Source organism: Aedes aegypti, chromosome 2 (genome assembly GCF_002204515.2).
Source record: "Aedes aegypti strain LVP_AGWG chromosome 2, AaegL5.0 Primary Assembly, whole genome shotgun sequence".
In the NCBI taxonomy this organism is placed as follows: domain Eukaryota; kingdom Metazoa; phylum Arthropoda; class Insecta; order Diptera; family Culicidae; genus Aedes; species Aedes aegypti.
Genome location: NC_035108.1, coordinates 149183919 through 149198628, shown reverse-complemented (window position 1 = coordinate 149198628; position 14710 = coordinate 149183919). Strand labels below are relative to the sequence as shown.

Sequence of the window (14710 nt, the reverse complement as noted above, 5' to 3'; positions counted from 1 at the left end):
CGTGGTCGTGCGGTTAGTGTCATCAGGTAGCTTAGCGCATCGTGCCATTGAATATTTCGTCTGGAAATATTTCTCGGCTATGCCTCTGGAGTATGCTTGCCCTTTGTCCAGTGTTAAGGTACAGTATGTGCAACTAAATGGCTGAAGACGGTTAAGAAATTAAAATCGGTGCAACCAAGGTACCTTTAAGGTACAGGTACAGCATTCTTAGCAGTCAGTGGATGCGGGGAGTGGTAAACAGCGAGGGAAAGAAAATGACAGCTGGCGAGTCGGCGAGCTGGCGAGTTTGTTAATGCAATTTTCCCCTCCATCGGTTGCTATCGTCTCCATAGTGCCGTAATATTTATTATTACGTGTTGAAAATTCAAAAGGAACATTTTCTGCAGATACCAACGAATGTTTCAGAATACAGGTAAAAAATAAATTTATTCCTTAGATTAGGTCTAAGTATTCATCAATTGTTCAGTTTCAGAATACTGTTATTCCACAACGCAAGAAATTAATTGGAAATAAAACAAATTCCTAATGTGAGTATGATACAGGCGATTGCGTAGCGCAGCTCAAGATTCATTCGGCTCGAAAAGGACAGTTTCAATTACGGAGGATAATATGTACTACAGAAAACTAAATGAATTCATCAATTTCAGATGCTTTTTCACAACGTGCGTTTTGAAGATGGGAATTGGGGCAAACCAAGCATTTGCTTTTACGAAGAGTTGTGATATACCCGTGAAATTCCAGTAATATTTATGAAAAATTCATTCAATTATTGTGTTGTAAGTGTACGAATAAAAACGTTATGTTAGAAAAGAAACTTTAAGTTACCAGAATTGTGTGAATGAGTACACCTTCATTATATATTTCTTCAAAAAACCAAAGGTTGAGGAAAAATCCTTATTCTCTTTATGTCGATGACAAAAGGACAGCTGAAAAAATGACAAATGTGATTTTTATTTAAGTTGCTTGTGACTTTTTCCAACCTTATTCGCATGTTGTCTTCGTAATGAATTATTTCTTTTGATTTTACGAGTCAACTGGTCCAAAGCCATTTAGGTTATTTAACGAATTTAACGAAACAAATTGAAAGTATAAAGCTTTCCACTTGGTTGTTGATTGACGTTCACGAAAAAAAAATACAAATTGAGGGGAAAAAGTTGCTAGGATCTCATGGATTGCTGACCTGATTGAGCAACACAAACTTGCCAGCTGTCAAATATTTTTTTTCCAATATGGCGGAATGCCTTAAACGACAGATTGCATTACCTCCCTTATAAATACCTTGGGTGCAACTGTGGTTCAAGAGACCATCGAAGTAGCCATGATAACCAACTTTTAATATGGTTCTCTAACTCTATATCGAGATACGAAATACAGTTTTGTCTCATAATCCGAACACTTAAGGCCAACAGCGATTTCAAATGCATCTGATAGGCATGAATTAGCTGATATTTGTATTTTTTTAAATATATTAGTTGAACTTCATTCAGCTTACAATGGTGCGCCGATTGAATTCAAATGCCGAAAACTGTGTTAATTCTGTTCCATATGTTGATTCAAATATCGAACAGAACAAATAAGTCGTATTCAAATAAATAATTTTGCAAATAAATCTATTTGAACTAGTTTTACTGACCTTGAAGTAGAGAATCATTACAACTCTCTAAGTATAAAATATATTGGAAGACATTGAAACCAACTTTTAAATTGCTGCCGTTCCCTAGAAATTTGAGGATCTCTTCCAAAGAAATTATCAAGTGTTGGAAATATGAGTCTGTTCGGAACTTAAGACAAACCGTTATAGAGTTAGGGTGAGTTGACTGTAGTATGAATAATGTTCGAATCAACATCAATGAAGATTTTCAAATAAAGAAGATTTAAATTAAGGTATCTCACTACTGGATGATCTCCCTTATGGAAAAACAGTTAATCTGCTGCTTGTGCATGATACTTGCTTGCAGTCGGACAACAGTCTCAGGGGAGCACTTTATCGAACCGATATAATCTGCACAATATGTGACACTCACAAGTTTTAATTGTTATGGCTTGCATGGGCGGCAAGATTCAATTTATTTTAAATCATGCTCGGCTTATTGTTTGTTTATATAGATGCATTAATTTAGGATGTCGCTTTGAAAGTTATTTAATGCTTAAAAATCAACTTGAAAATGATAACTAAATTCTCATTTCTGATCCTACTTTCCAACAAAACTGCTCCAACATTGGACATCAGTAGTGACGCCAAAATGCTTCAAAGAATGTATCATCCTCTTATTCATCTTGTCTCAGACACAAACACCCCATACCAATTTAACTTTTCTGCCAAAGCCCACCACATTGCCTGTCTCTACATTTCTGTTTCAAACATTCCAACTTTCAGCAATTCCTTAGCTGCTGCCACTTTTGGTTCACGATAATTTAATTGAAAATATTGGCTCATTCCAGCCGAACGGCTCCTTAATCAAATAGATAAATGTTGGGCTTTCGTCGTCTGTCGCGTCTTAGCCTTCCAGCAAAGCAGAGACTTTTCGCGTAACTTTTAGAAAGGACCTTTCTAACGTTGAGAGGCTCTCTTTGTTTATTTTCTCTTTAATCAATGTTTGATTCTTACTATCATTTTCTATTGCAGTTTTTTTTCATGAAACGTTAGAAGCCAAGGATATTGTCTTTCCAAAAGCTTTAGTATTGCATTGTTATAATCGAAAGAGAAGAGAATCCCACATTGTTACATAGGACCTTCAGTAAAGTTCAGCGAGACTTCACAGTTGCGGTGGTATATACTTTTCTGTACATTCGCAGAGGCGGAAAATGGCACATCATACCGTAGTCGTTCAGGTGCTGCTGCTCACATTTCTACTAATTAGCGTCATTATTATCGTGATCAACGTGCCAATTGAACTGGAGTGCTATGCTTTGTTGGCTTGTGACCACCGAACCATGAGAAGATGCGAAATTGTACTTTCTATAATTTATGTGATTAGATTGAAACAATTGAACGATGATGAAAAGTATCAGACAATGCGAAGCTTTCAACCTTGAGACAATAGTAGAATCAAGCAATTTTTCGATTTCTTTAATTGCCAAATGTTAGACCGATATTTGTTCATAAATAAGTACATTCTCCATCAAACGATTCATCAAAAGAAGACTAATGACAATTGATGGCATTCCTTAGTACTATCAATTCTTCTTCGATGCTCTACAATTTGTCCGAAGACATTTTCTGCCCCGCACCCCTGATTAACTGCACATTCCAATAACGGAAATCATTTTCCATCAATTTTCACCCTTCATCGATTCCTGGGAGATGGGCTAACGAGCGTCTGGTTTCAGGCTAGAATTTCAATTAGTAAGCTACCACGACCCACTTCACACTCACTTTTTACCGGCATTTGCCTGCTGTAAAATGATATCTCTTCCCAGCATTCGCATTATCCACAGTAAGGGTATGCGATATTTCAAATGGTTTCGTCAAATACAGTTGGAAACAAAAATCCGCGGAATTCAATGATATGTAATGTCTTACAAATTCGTTTCGTTCTCAAATCTATCGAAACACAAATCAGATTTTTGCGAAACATCAAGCCAAAGTCTGACAAAAATATGAATAAAAGCACCCACCAAAGAAGAGAAACCCAAAAAGTTTAAGCTTTATTTAATAGCTGAAACTATTTGGGTTTCTATTCATCGGTGGATACTTGACATCTTTCAACTTTCAATTATTCATATTCAAATTTTTGATGTTTTATTACACACTAAGAAAATCTTAGATTAACACGTATAGTAATTTTAGCTTAAATCATGTCAATCCATTTCTAATGTATTGCATACTTGATACTTGATGGCCAGCAAATCCTTGCTGTTGCGTTGAGTATATGCCGAATGATGAAGCCTTTTCTATTGGACCCGGTCCTGGCTAGTCATGCGACGTCGTATAATTTACCGCCAAGTATTGTTCGCAGCACTTTGCGTTCAAAGACCCCAAAAGCTCTCCGGTCGACCTCCTTGAACGCCCAAGATTCGTGGCCGACAGAGTAATCGGAAGAATTAGAATCTTGTAGAACGCGAGTTTGGTCTTCGTCTGTAAGCTGCGATACTTCAATGAGCCTTTAACCTCGTGGTTAGCATCATTATCGCAATTCACTAGAGCTCTAAAGCACACAAATTCTTCAACTACTGCAAAACAATCACCACCTAGCACCATTTCACTACCAACATCACCTATGCGCCAACAATGTATACCAGTGGCCATGTACTTTATCTTTGTGGTATTGATAATGAACACAATTCGCGTTGTGTCCCTTTAAAAAGCACGTATGCCTCTTCCACAGTTTGGCGATCAATCTCGTTTGTGTCTATATCGTCCACAAAACCAATCGTCTGATTATAGTGACGTACCATAATGCGAACCGAGGATACTCGTTTGCAATTTCACTTTCAAGATGCAAGAAAGCGTACAATATTGACGAATGTTGGATGTAAGATCATGAAATGTATCAGTTTCACTCAAGAATGCAAGTATTCCTGAGTGTAATGAGACAGTTTATATTATTTATCTTTGAATATTTTGTTAAAGCTCGTTTTACAACCCAACCTCTTTTTACGACCGTTATTGGGGGTCGTAAAAAATCTGAGTTATATTTATGTTTTTGAAAAATGCAATAGATTCGGAAATATTGATCCGATTGATATACGCCACAATTGAAGCATGGGTAGAGAACTTTCCAAAATAGCCGTTCAAGTTTTCATATCCTGATAATAGATTGCAACACTGCTTGATTATTATCAAAAGAGCCAATTATACGGGGGTATTATATGCAGATACCAATTAATTTTAAAGATAACGATACCGAATGTTCACCAAAGTTGAAGAAAGTGTCGTATGACATACAGTCGGCAGAAGCACAAATGTTCATGGTAACACTTTTTAAGAAGAATTAAGAAAAGATCAATCAAAAAGCACAGTTCTGTCTTCGACGAAGTTGCACTACTCAGTGAGATCTACGTTAAAAATTTGAGGATTATTCTTTTAATAGAGAAATTGGCCGTTATGGGTGCCGTTTAGAACTTGTACTATATGAACCTTGAGCGATGGAAATGAAACCTTTGGAACATATGATATCATTCGATCCTGATGATTTGGAAGATTGGTGTCTAGGGAAGAGTTGTTCAATAGTTAAAATCCTGACATTCGTGGTCATTGAGCTACTGAATTCTGCCACCAGGCAATGCTAGTTTGCATGAAACTTTTGTTTTGCGGATATCTCAGGAACCTGGCCACTTAAGAATATGGCGTATTCAACGAAGTTGTTCAGTAGCTTCAAGATTTTTCCACCAGAGAACGTTAGTGAGCATGAATGTTTTGTTTTGCGAATATCTCAGGATCATGGCCACTTAAAGATATGGTGTATTCGGCGAAGTTGTTCAGGACCATCAGTATTCTAACTAAGGGATTTGGGATGTTGTCATCAGTCGGCGTAAATGAGCATGACATTTTTGATTTCCGGATATCTCAGTATCCTGAGAACTTAAAAAAAAGCGGCGTTGGAAAAAATGTTTATCATAGCTAAGATTAATATCCTAGGATCCTTACTACTTAAAAAAATACGCCATTGGCAAACTTGTTCAGTAAGTCAAGATAACCCTTCGAGCCATGCCAGTTCCAACTAATATTTAATGCAGAAGTAAATATTCTAGAAGCTTTCCTTATACGGCTTCATGCTGAGCATACGCTATACATACGAATGATAGCTTTTATGCGATCTTTTTATCAACAAATTTGCCGAATCTACTCAGTTATTTTTAAGGTGACACGGAAGACCGTGTTATTTTCCCTATCTTTCGTCTCACTCTAACAATTATCAACAAAACTTTGTGGAAGCAAATCTTGAGTTTTAGTGAACCGATGAAGCTGAAAATGTATTGGGTTGTGCACTACATATATACAGTATGGCCCATAAAAAACGCGAAAATTGTTTGAACGTGAATTTAGCATCCACAAGCGTCATTTTCATTGTTTTTGCTAGTGAATGTAATTTATGATTATTGTAGTATATTCTGACATAACTTCTCTATCCAGGACAATTGTTTTCATATTTTTCTTACTGTCCTAAATAATGTAATAAAACAAAGAAGTTCAAAGGTTTTGTCCGCCCTAAGCTAGAAACAGCGTCTGATTGTCGTGTACTCTGGTGATAAACTTTCCACCTTCAAAAATCACTCTCACTTGAAAATTTTAGTTTGTTCGGTATCAGAGGATAGAGGAGTTCTTAGAAAACGTGTTTTTCATGAGCACAATAAAATATTCTGCTAGGGTCATAGTTTTGAGGGCATTTGCGTCTTATAGGTTAGATATGCCTTTATTTTTTGTAGAAGTTGAATAAAAAAATAAATACGGAGGCCTATAACTGCTTTTGGGGATGAAAATTGTTCCTGCGGTTAGAGACAACTTATAACAATACTAGTTCATAGGTTTTGAGCAATACGGAGCCGTTTATCACACTTATATGAAGGTTCAATCAAAGCTCTTCAAAATGAGCCGTTTTTTCAAAAATATGTTAAAGTCTCCAATGGCCTAGGTATGAACCAATTCTAGGCCTTTGAAGAATCTCACGCCATCGTTTATGTTTTAGAAGCTTCCATCACACAGATATTGAACTTGACGTCCGCATAATAAAATTTAAAGGGATGTTTCCAATTTCTCTCTGGTAAGGTGAAAGTAACAGATAAAAATCATGTCCAAAGCGAAAATCTGAGTCTAAATAGATGAAACAATACAAGTAATGAATAATATTTATGTTTAATTCACAGTTTCCACGTAAAAACTACCATGAAACATGATATGGCTATTTTCGCATTTTTTATGGGCCATACTGTAGAATCATACTGATACAATTTTCGTATCGATATATGGAGTGGTTCTTGGGATTTGCTCCTTCATATGGATAGGGTGATTATGATGACGTCCCGTGCGGCCTTAAGCTGTGTTGGCAGCTCTTATGCATACCGATCATTACTTTGTCTCGACTTTTATAGGACAAGTAGCTGTATAACATCTTCGGAAGGCGCTTTTCAAACTCCGATCCTCAAGTTCGGAAGTCGAGAAACTTGACATCAGGGCTTTATTACTCCTTGATATCGAAGTCCAATGTTGTTTGAAGCGTGACTGCATTGATGGTATTTGCTTGCTTCAATCATCATCAATCATTAAAAAGCAAAGCTACTACGTTCGATTTTGTAACATGTCAGCAATTGCACCATTCGTCATCCGTTCGACGATTTTTTACAATTTTTCTGTAATTTGGATTTGAAAATGATGAACCACAATAATGTCCAGAAAAAGCAAAGAAATAATACAACGGTTGCAATTTTATGAAAAATATAGGCATGAGATTGAGAATCTCGCAGAACAAAAACTGAAGAGACAAGTATGTTTTTCCGGTACTTTTATGAACGAAAATCAATTTTATAAGGTCAAAACCATCTTCAATTGGGATACAATGTTCACAAAAGTTGTAGAGTACTTTAAATACGTTCAACTAATGGTATTTATATTGATTTTTGTTTTCCAAATTCTCTTAAGAACTTTTTGGATTAAAAAATAACCAAAAAACACAAATATGACTTGAGGCACCTCCTAATCTTCTCCAAATTGGATGAAAATTTGTCTGGAAGTTTGTTTTGGCATGACAATTAGGTGTGGAAGGTGGCTGGATGAATCCTGGATATTTCGATTTATGTGAAATGGTCTAGACTCTAGTGAGTATGATTTTTATTTTTTTTTTTGAAAATATCTCGAACCTCTTGGCAAGAATAAACAATTTTTCAAAGACGCCATCTTTCTAAGGCTTCGTTTAACTTTCAGTTAAAATTTGACATTTTGATAGGTATTTTCCACTCGAATGGTTAAATTGAACTTCGCAGTTGACCCATTTGAGTTTGGACAGTGGAGTAGTAGTTCAGAACAACGTTCACAGATGGTTAGTTATTCTCAAATTATCGGGCGCAGAAAATAACTATTAAGCTGACAAGTTAGACCATGCTTCAGAGCCGGGTTATTTTCAACCGAGGGGGAAATATCTATCGAATTATCAAATTTTAACAAGAAGTTAAACGAATAGGTGAAACGGTTCACAGCCTAAGTTGACAGGATCATGAGATATCTCCAAAATAAGAGTTTTATGCTCACTAGTACCGCCTAGTGGCAAAATATAAAATGTCAAGATGGACTGAACAATTTTGCCGAAGACACAACATTTCTAAGTGGTTCGGACCTGAGATATTTGCAAAACAAAAATTTAGTATTCACTTGTGCCATCTGGTGGCAAAATCTCGAATCTCTTTGATAGAATAATTATCGATCTTGAGCTATTGAACAACTCTGTCAAAAATCTCATCTTTTTAAGTGGTAAGGATCCTGATATATTTGCAAAACAAAAGTTCCATGCTCACTAGCGCCACTTATACCAGAGGTTAAAAAACAGTCTTTTTAGAAATGAATGGCTAAAAAGTGCATATGAAATTTTAATATTCTGTTAATGATTCAAATCTGCATTCATTGTGGTTTGTTCAAAAGTTCATCCAAAACTGTTTCTTTACTTATAGTTTATATTTGGAAGTATACACATAAAGGTGATAGCGATAGTTCATTCTTCGCGTATTTTGTTCCTTAAATTCGTTTTCAATTTTTTCAACGACGAGAATGATCTTTCAGCGTATTAAGTTACAGTAGTTAAGGATGCGATTATTACTAGCTGTGGATTGAAGGCAAATCAGCATTGCAGATTTTAAAACATTCCCAGTTTGTAGACAAATATTTCGACCTGAGAGATAGAGGAGACAGCTGACTTACATTGCAAGTACTGTAAAGTCAAGGGAGCCTGTCACTGGAAAACCGCAAATTCGAAGGGCAGAACGTGAAAACCCGTCAACATTCAAGCAAACGTAATTAATATTTCTGGGTGTTTTTTCGATGATTTCACGATTTGAAAAGTTGAATACCTAAATATAGTTGCGTGTTAGCAACCTGCTATTGATTTTTTTATATTCACATCCTATGAAGTGAGCAGCAAAAAGCAAATATAATTTGAGACCAAAATAAGTTCATCTGACCGGTGTATACAACCCAAGAATTAAAGAAAGAAGTCAAAGAAGGCAAGAAAACATACCAACTGTCAGTGAGCTTTCTCCTCTCTCTTTGAGATTTCGAGAATAATTTTTTAAATGGGGTTATCTGCATTCATTCTTTTTTTTTGCTTCTTCGGTGATGAGGGGGGGGGGGGGTGTTCGACCCCCAAAATCACGCATGGTTGCGCCATTGATTGCTCGAATAATGATAGTCCTTGAGCTACTGAACAGCTACCGAAGACGCCATATTTCTAAATTGAAGCAAAATATGTTATAATTTAAACTAAAATATGACTCATTGTTTTAGAAATTGAACAAAGATATGACTCATTGTATTATCATTGATATTTGACTTGTAACAAAACGTGTTATATTCTAAACATGAAATTAAACTGATAATTTACAAGCAATTACTCTCAGACTCTTTATAGCTAACTGTGTTATACTGTTATAACAAATTTACAGCAGCCTTTGTTATTATAACAGATTTTGCTTTAATTGTGTTATAAATTCGTCAACCAACTCAGAGGGCTTCGAACAAAAATAAATCACAATTTGTTATTTGTTACAAATTATGATAGAATTGTGATACTATTTTGTTGTAATTCACTGTTTGGGAAGATCTTTTGGACTGATGAATTCAAGATACTTATTTTTTTATTATTATTTTTGATTTAACCCCGTTTGGCATGATGGCCGTTTGGCATAATGAGTGATTTAAAATTAATATCGGATTTTTTTAAAGCTTTTGCCGAGATCAAACTCCAACGAGCCCTTAGCAACATTTTTTGGCAGGTACCCAACAAGCATGGTGTTCGTTCAGAGATTTGCCAAGTCATGGATTTAAAAAATTGGCGTGACATTGGAGAACAAAACTCGTGTCGGGTCTGGTGTAAAATCTTTTCGGAATAATTAATCCCAGAACATAGAGAATCTTTGAACTTGTTGTGATATACATATATGAAAATAGCAAATTGGAAAAGAAAATTCACAGTTAATAATGAAGGTAACGCTCATAGAACATTTAGTTGCGGATCAAGCTCTGACCCAGTTGGAACGTAACACTTTTTGAAACATAAAGGGAATTTGAAGGGAAAATTCATTTGTAAAATATTGAAAGCTCAAATCCAAAGGTCTATTATTGCAGCATTGTGCAAAATTTACCCATATACTAGAGTAGATTATTTTTCGTTAACATTATTTGAGGCTTTAACTCAAAAAAGACGTTCTCACAGCATAACTCGAATGGCCACATTTTTGAACAATTTAACATTTTTTTTTAATTTTGGAAGAAGGCATTATCAATTATTAAAACAATAGAAAGTTGGACGCCAAAAATTGTTGCTACAAAATAAAATCAAAGGACATCAAAATCTGCGTTCAGAATCATCGGAGTAACTTCAGTTACTTTCTCATTTCGCTGATAGCATAAACAAATCAATGTTATCGATTACCGCCCTTATATCAGTTGGAAATAAAAAATATCTAAAAATATAACTCCAAAGTACAGCCTATGTATGAAGAAGGCGTTTTTTTCAATTTGTTTTAATCATTTTTTTTACCTATAAAGGCGATACAAATTTGATCTTGACTACCCCCCTTCAAAACATTCGGACCCGATGTGGTAAATTGAATAGGCAGTTAAAAAATTTGTTAACATTTAATATTTTTCAATTTCATTGCTTATTTTTATCTCCTCTCGACCGTGCAAATGCCCATGGGACAAAAAGTGCAAAAATAAATATTCGTACCGGCCTAAATATGTTTACATCATATTTAGAGAGAACATCCAATGTTTGGAAGAAGGGTAAATTTGTGCTAAATATATCAAAATCTTCAATGCAAAAATTTATTCCAATAGCGCAACTCAAAAGAAGAATTAATAATTGAATTTCTGGATAAGTTATACAATACTTTTGGCAAGAACTTTCCTCATATGCTTTAGTTTATTCAAGAGCATATGATAGTTGAATAAAGTGTCATTTTTATATCAATTGACTCCATAACAAGCCTGATGTCGTCAGAAAGATTCAGAAGACATCCTCGATTTCAGACTCATTATGCCAAAAGACCATTATAAAAGACAATTTACACCGTCTTCAGCACATAGGCTGCACAGACTGAACGATCACTAACATTAGGCAACGGACAACACGAAACACCCAGTAGCTCAGCGATGAATTTTTCGTTTGACGAGAAGTTTTCACCGACCGGAGCGGGAATCGAACCCACACCCCGTGGCATAATACGCCTAGACGACTGACGCCGCTAACCGCAAGGCCACGAAGCCCACAATGCCAAAAAAAACATTATGCCATGTCTTCATGTCAAACAAATTTATGCTAAATGACCTACCATCATTTTTTTGAGAAAGTTTTCATATCATTTCAAGGAGTTGGCAACGGTATGTCATCCGTGGTGGCAACTACTGATACACTGGTATCGCTACATCTACCTTATATTCTGCAAAACAAAAGCAAAAAAAAATCGTTTAACCCCTCTACCGGCAGCTTATTCGGATATTCAAATCGCGATAACTTTTTTGTTTCTCAATATTTTTGCACCATTCTTTCACAAGTTCTCAAAAAACTCTTATAGTTTTTGAATATGTGTCGGTATTGATAATTGGTCACCTGGATCCGGAGATATTCCAATATTCATTGGGTGACCGACGCGTAATCATAACCCACGTAAATATCTCAGGCTACAGAATTTTTTTCTTATTCGGATATTCACTCCTCGAAATGATACATCAATGCGAGTATATTGTGAAAAAATTAAGCGATTTGGTGCAGCCGTCTTTGAGTAACGAGTATTTATGTTTCTTGTACCACCCTGGACAAATAAAAATGTTGAAAACTGTAAAAACCTCATACCGTAATTATTAGATTTCTCCAAGAATACTGAACCGATTTGAATGATTTTTTCAGAGTAGCTCCTTATTACCTGGTATTGTATAGCCCACATTTTATGTTTCTGATAAATTTACCAAAAACAAAATGGCCGCCAAAGACATTTTATATGGAAACATTATTGATTGACTCTTTATTAAGGGGAAATTCAGCCCGAGGCAAGAATATATATAGAAAATGTCGGTCCCCCAAGGAACATCGGAATATCTTCAAAACCAGATCACCAATGATTAATATCGACACGGCTTCTTAAACTAGAAGAGTTTTTTGAGGACTTGTGAAAAAATGGTGCAAAAATATCAAGAAACAAAAAAGTTATCGCGATTTGAATATTTTTTTGGCGGTAAAAATTAAGCTGCCGGTAGAGGGGTTAATTTCAAATAAAAAAAATCCGTTTGCTTTCGAACAAATTGGTTTGCTCTACACAAGTGCTATAATGAAGCATATCTTTACATTGAACATTTTCATAACTCCTTTTGTTTAGTCATAACATTATTAGTATTAGAAATTCCATGTAGGCAGCGTTTCGTCCCATATCGTCATTAAAATAACGCATACCCTTGATCCGCGGATAGGCAACGCATCCAGCAACGTTTCCCGACCGGGTGTGGGCACCATAAAATCCACACTTGACGCTAAAAGACGCGGAACGTCGCAGTTAGGAAAACCGCATCACTCCACCCACCGACCCAAGTCAGCGACATTCCGTCCTTATTTGAATAGTTAATGGAAGAATCCCCAGCGGCGGAAAGCCACACACCGTCAAGGACAACGGCCGCAGAAGCTACTACGAGGCCTGGAGAAGCGTTTTCCACTTCATACCGGCTACCGGTTGCAGCGCGCGGCTGGGATGTTTGTTATGATGCGGAGTTTCTTGATGAAGTAAAAAGCGTAACGCTTCGCTTCATCCCTAGTGGAAGGTGAACAAGCGAAACTCTTCCAAGGGATGTCGATGAGGTGGTAAAGGAGCATGACGGAAGCAGGTTGCTTCTACTGGCTCAAGAGACTCCAGCTGGCTGGTTGACATCCTGCTTGAAAAAAAAAAGCGTATTCTCAATTGAAGAGAGGTAATCATCGACGAAGGAATGACGGAAAAAAGAATATAGCATTAATATAGGGATAGCATTTAAATTGTAAAAAGTAATTAGACGCCATAAGTAGGTTGCATGCCTATCTGGTTGCGACGTGGAGTTCATATTCAACGTTGTTCACGATCTATTTGTTTTGATAATTCGTACACTTAATGTCTGTTCTACTAAGAATTGTTCCGTATAAAAAATTTTAGCACATCATTTTGTAGCATTTTAATTAAGCTTCCAGAGAAAAATACAAGACAAAGTATTTTTCAGCTTTGCAGTTGAGTTTTCGAACTTTGTGAAAAATACTACCCGTAAATTCTTGCACTGTACCATTGCACTGTGTTTTATTTTCTCGATTTCATGCGCTTTTTGAATAGCGCCCAAACCGTTGATTTTAGCGATATAGTTTGTTCGGAGAAGTTTCTTGTTATATTAAAGCGCATATTTTGACGAAAAAAAATTTGTGATCAATCCACCTAGCAGTGAGATAGAGAAACTATTTTTTCAAAACATTTAGATAGACATATGATGTATTCGGCAAAGTTGTAGAATTAGTCACTTGAAACAACTTTGTCGAAGACACGATTTTTCTATCTCTTATACATTTTGAGATACATGCCGTTGTATGTGAATGATCCCTAAAAATCATATTATTTATCATAACTTTTTTCCAAGATTTTTAACATTTTTTGTGTTTTGTACAAAGTTGTTTGTCATAGAAATACCCGTGTTTTTGTTGAACATATCATCACCCTATCTTTTCAAGTAACAAAGTTATTCATGAATTACTCTTTTTTCAAGGGGTAGTTTGAGCCTCTATAACTGGCTTCGGCGCAAAATGGCGCAGACAACTTTTACAAATCATGTAAGTACCATATCTCCCCTTTCGGCAGTTGATAAAAACTTTTGTCTATAAGCGTCTTTGCATGGGTTTTTACTATCAAACAAATAAGCCTTATTAAAACGCATTCGACTGATAATTCTTTTACTTTAAGAGCTAGATAGGCACAATATTCAGCAAAAACATGCGTTTTAAGATGTTTAACAACTTTGTAGAAGACATGGAAAATGTTAAAAATCTTGTGAAAGAGTTACGAATTTTTTAACATAAAGTGCACAAATTTGTATGAAAAAACTCGTTAAAAATCATTTTTGTTTATAACTTTTTACTTAAATTTTTAACATTTTTCATGTCTTCTACAAAGTTGTTAAACATCTTAAAACGCGTGTTTTTGCTGAACATTGCACCTCTTTAGCTCTTAAAGTAAAAGAATTATCAGTCGAATTCGTTTTAATAAGGCTTATTTGTTTGATAGTAAAAACCCATGCAAAGACGCTTATAGACAAAAGTTTTTATCAACTGCCGAAAGGGGAGATATGGTACTTACATGATTTGTAAAAGTTGTCTGCGCCATTTTGCGCCGAAGCCAGTTATAGAGGCTCAAACTACCCCATGAAAAAAGAGTAATTCATAAATAACTTTGTTACTTGAAAAGATAGGGTGATGATATGTTCAGCAAAAACACGGGTATTTCTATGACAAACAACTTTGTACAAAACACAAAAAATGTTTAAAATCTTGGAATAAAGCTATGA

General features: G+C 35.7%; 1 protein-coding gene and 1 long non-coding RNA gene across 3 annotated transcripts in view; one reads left to right on the top strand and one right to left on the bottom strand.

Annotated features, from left to right (window-relative positions):
• Positions 1-14710, bottom strand: part of LOC5568868 (myb-like protein A) — a 397347-nt gene that overhangs the window by 264619 nt on the left and 118018 nt on the right. The gene's annotated exons all lie outside the window — the stretch shown is intronic.
• On the top strand, positions 260-506 carry LOC110676111. The gene is made up of 2 exons (XR_002500078.1): positions 260-412; positions 467-506. It is a non-coding gene; the product is annotated as an uncharacterized LOC110676111 (long non-coding RNA).